Below are 4,592 nucleotides of genomic sequence, written 5' to 3' on the forward strand. Positions count from 1 at the left end.
CACAGGCAAACATGGTCTCTTTGTGGAGAAAAGCAGCTCCACAATTTAGGTATTTCAGTCCTTCAGACTAGCTCAGTGCTTCCTGTGGTACAGAAGACAACAGTCCTTCAGATTAGCTCAGTGCTTTCTGTGGTACAGAAGACAACAGTCCTTCTAGACTCCATGTTAGATCAACTATTATACAGTAGAGAACAGGCCTTCTAGACTCCATGTTGGATCAACTATTATACAGTAGAGAGAACAGTCCATCTAGACTCCATGTTGGATCAACTATTATACAGTAGAGAACAGTCCTTCTAGACTCCATGTTGGATCAACTAGTATATAGTAGAGAACAGTCCTTCTAGACTCCATGTTAGATCAACTATTATACAGTAGAGTACAGTACTTCTAGACTCCATGTTAGATAAACTATTATAGAGTAGAGAACAGTCCTTCTAGACTCCATGTTAGATCAACTATTATATAATAGAGTGTGACATTTTCTCTCTGTTTATCCACTCGTATGTTTAGGATAATGCTGCTTTTCTAATATCCAACTTGGATGCGTTCATGCATTAACTGATTGACTCTACATGGGAGGAATCAACACTCTCACTGTCACGTTCTGACCTTTGTTTGTTTTTGTCTTTGTTTTAGAATTGGGCGTGAGTTGGGGTGGGCAGTCTGTTTGTTTTTCTATGTTTGTTTTTGGTTCTCAATCAGAGGCAGCTGTCAATTGTTGTCCCTGATTGAGAATCATACTTAGGTAGCCTGGGTTTCACTTTTGGATTGTGGGTGTTTGTTTCCGTGTGAGTGTTTGGGCCACACGGTACTGTTTCGGTTTTGTAAATTCACATCATCATGTATTGTTTTGATTCAGTGTTCAGTGCTTTCTTTAATTAAAATCATCATGAACACTTACCAAGCTGCGCTTTGGTCCTCCAATCTTTCTCGCTACTCCTCCTCAGAAGAGGAGGACGACATCCCTTACACTCACTGTACAAGCATTTTCCCAGTACACCCAGAACATTGCTCTGGGAACCAAAAGGAGTATCTCAGTTTCAAGGTAAGAAGCCTGGTGTGGTATCAGTCAGTCTCATGCAGGAACCAACCGTGCTTATATGACTTAAAATCAAATCAAACTTTATTTGTCACATGCCACGAATACAACAAGTGTAGACTTTACCGTGAAATGCTGACTTACAAGCCCTTAACCAACAGTGCAGTTCGGGAAGAGTTAAGACAAATATTTAGCAAGTAGACTAAACTAAAAAGTAAAAATAAGAAAAATGAACATCAGGATTGTATTGAGTCAGTGAACCTCTGACTGTGATAATAAATATTGATTCATTTCCTTTGAATTTGAGTCCTTCGTGGTGAATTTCCTCAACAACAGACAGAACAGTCCTTCTCTTATCAAGTCATTGTGTTATTGCATATAGTTTTATTATAATGTATTCTACATTTGTATTGTTATATATTGTATGTAGTTGACAAGGTAAATGAATAAGCAGGAAATAGTTTCTCATTGATAGTACTTAGCATAATCTTATTTAGCAGTTCAGAGAGTACCGAGGATGAATCCTATTTCTCACAGATCCATCTGAATTTATAGTAATAGTAATAGTCCCACCATTCTCCTGTGTCTGATGACCAGGAGTAGAAATACACACAGTTCTCTGCTGCTCCACCATTAGGCTCTCCACGTTTCCAATACCTGTAGAAGAAACAACACATAGAATCAGGCTGTCCACTGTTCCAATACCTGTAGAAGAAACAACACAGAATCAGGCTGTCCACTGTTCCAATACCTGTAGGAGAAACAACACATAGAATCAGACTGTCCACTGTTCCAATACCTGCAGAAGAAACAACACATAGAATCAGGCTGTCCACTGTTCCAATACCTGTAGAAGAAACAACACAGAATCAGGCTGTCCACTGTTCCAATACCTCTAGGAAAAACAACACATAATCAGGCTGTCCACTGTTCCAATACCTGTAGATGAAACAACACATAGAATCAGGCTGTCCACTGTTCCAATACCTGCAGGAGAATCAGGATGTCCACTCCAAACCTAATAATCCAGACAGTGATGTCATAGTGACACAGGATTCATTAATGTCTTACTTTCTGGTCAGTGGTGTGTCGTCCACCCATTTCCAGGTCCCCTCAGAAACAGAGTCAGTCAGACCAATCCAGACATAGTTATTTCGTCCACATAACCAATTGACTAATGTCTGTAGTTGTAGGAGAGAGACAACATTGTTAAAACCTCTTACTTCTACCCCCTCCTTTTTCGAAAATTCTGTTAAAAATCGCGCAACTTTTCAGCGTCCTGCTACTCATGCCAGGAATATAGTATATGCATATGATTAGTATGTGTGGATAGAAAACACTCTGAAGTTTATAAAACTGGTTAAATCACGGCTGTGACTATAACAGATCGTGTGTTTCATTGAAAAACGCAAGAAAAACTGCTCTCTGAAAGCTAAAAATAATTTCCATAAGTCACTTCCACGAGTTGTTAAAAGAGAACAGAATTTAATATCGACCTGCCTGCAATTCATACAAATTCCACACGATGGCGCCATTGTCCTCATTTTCAATTGAATTAATTGTTGGAAAATCCATCTATCTGGCATCCATTTTCCCAGTCTTGACCCGGATGTAGTTGATGAAGACATTATTAGCCATTGTTTTGCAAGTGAAGACCTATTGAAAATACATCGCCCTGTAATCATTTTGATAGATTATAAACGTTTACTAATACCTAAAGTTGGATTACAAAAGGATTTCGAAGTGTTTTGTGAAAGTTTATCGTCGACTTTTTTAATTTAAAAAAATTACGCAGCGTTTAAAAACAATGTTTTTTTCTGAATGACACAGCTTCCATACAAAGCTATTTTGGGTATATATGGACCGATTTAAACGAAAAAAAGACCCAATAGTGATGTTTATGGGGCATATAGGAGTGCCAAGAAAGAAGCTCGTCAAAGGTAATGAATGTTTTATATTTTATTTCTGCGTTTTGGGTAGCGCCGGCTACCGCAAAATCTGTTGTTTACGTGTCGTGCTGGCATTTTGGGGGGTGCATGCTATCAGATAATAGCTTCTCATGCTTTCGCCGAAAAGCATTTTAAAAATCTGACTTGCTGGCTAGGTTCACAACGAGTGTAGCTTTAATTCAATACCCTGCTTGTGAATTTTGATCAAAGATTGAGTTGTAACGAGTACATTTAGCATTTAGCGTAGCGCATTTGCATTTCCAGGGGCATACTTGAGACGTCTGCGTCTCAAGTATGGTCAAGAAGTTAAAACATTCCCATTACTGCTTTCTATCACTCTCTCTCTTTCCCTCTCCCCAAATTTCAATTCAATTTCAATTTAAGGGCTTTATTGGCATGTGAAACATCTGCTAACATTGCCAAAGCAAGTGAAATAGATAATAAACAAAAGTGAAATAAAGGGCCCAGAAGAGGGTGGGGCTTAAGCTGCATCCCTGTCCCACCCCATCTGAGGATGATGTTAATGAATTTAAGTAAATTAAATTAAAAACCAAATAAGTAAAACCAAATTTGTGGTCTGTCTGTTTAATAATTTCATTGAGGATATTATCAACACCACAGGCCCTTTTGGGTTGGAGGGTTTGTATTTTGTCCTGTAGTTCATTCAATGTAATTGTTGAGTCCAGTGGGATCTGGAAGTCTTTAATAGTTGATTCTAAGATTTGTTTTTGATCATGTATATGTTTTTGATGTTTGTTCTTCGTTAAATGGCCAAAAAGATTGGAGAAGTGGTTTACTCATCTACATTATGGATAGATAAAAAACTCCTTGTTTTGTTGTTTGTTTAGTGAGTTCCAAATGTCTCTCTTTCTACTCGTCTCTCTCTTTCTCACTCTCTCACTCTCTCACTCTGTCTGTCTGTCTGTCTGTCTGTCTGTCTGTCTGTCTGTCTGTCTGTCTGTCTGTCTGTCTGTCTGTCTGTCTGTCTGTCTGTCTGTCTGTCTGTCTGTCTCTCTTTCAGTTCTGCAGACTGTTCTAGTGCCAATTCAATGATATGTATGTTGAAGAGGGTGGGGCTTAATCGCTCTCTCTCTCTCTCTTCCTTACACACACACACACACACACACACACACACACACACACACACACACACACACACACACACACACACACACACACACACACCTGTTGTTCTTGGCTCTTGATGACCACCAGGTCTGCTCCTCTATTTCTGCAGTCCTGTCTGCTCTCCTCCCAGGATTTTTTCTCAGTAGAGACGTAGTAACAACTGCTACCAATCTTCTTCCATCCTTCCGGACACACTATAAGTTGAACATACAACATTGAATTAAGAATCAAGCAGACACTCAAGGAAGACAGGAACTAACTAATGGACAGTTTGGAAATCATACATTTTTTCTTACATTTTTTATTTAATTAAAGTTGAATTTCCTGTTTGTAAGTGGCATGTGAACTGATACAGAGACTGTCAAACAGAACAGTCATTAGACAATTTACTCACCTTTCTCAACTAAAGATTGTTTCAGACGTTTTGTCTCTTTCTGTAGCTGGTCTCTCTCTTTGGTCAGGGCATTGTATCT

The 4,592-nt window shown here is 38.9% G+C and overlaps 1 long non-coding RNA gene across 1 annotated transcript; it reads right to left on the reverse strand.

The window, feature by feature from the left end:
* Positions 1–935: 935 nt before the first annotated feature.
* LOC118936800 lies at positions 936–4,207 on the reverse strand. The gene is made up of 3 exons (XR_005034255.1): positions 4,177–4,207; positions 2,114–2,223; positions 936–1,699 (listed from the first exon to the last, which is right to left on the reverse strand). It is a non-coding gene; the product is annotated as an uncharacterized LOC118936800 (long non-coding RNA).
* Between the last annotated feature and the right edge of the window lie 385 nt (positions 4,208–4,592).

The sequence above is a fragment of the Oncorhynchus mykiss genome, chromosome 10, assembly GCF_013265735.2.
Source record: "Oncorhynchus mykiss isolate Arlee chromosome 10, USDA_OmykA_1.1, whole genome shotgun sequence".
Classification (NCBI taxonomy): domain Eukaryota; kingdom Metazoa; phylum Chordata; class Actinopteri; order Salmoniformes; family Salmonidae; genus Oncorhynchus; species Oncorhynchus mykiss.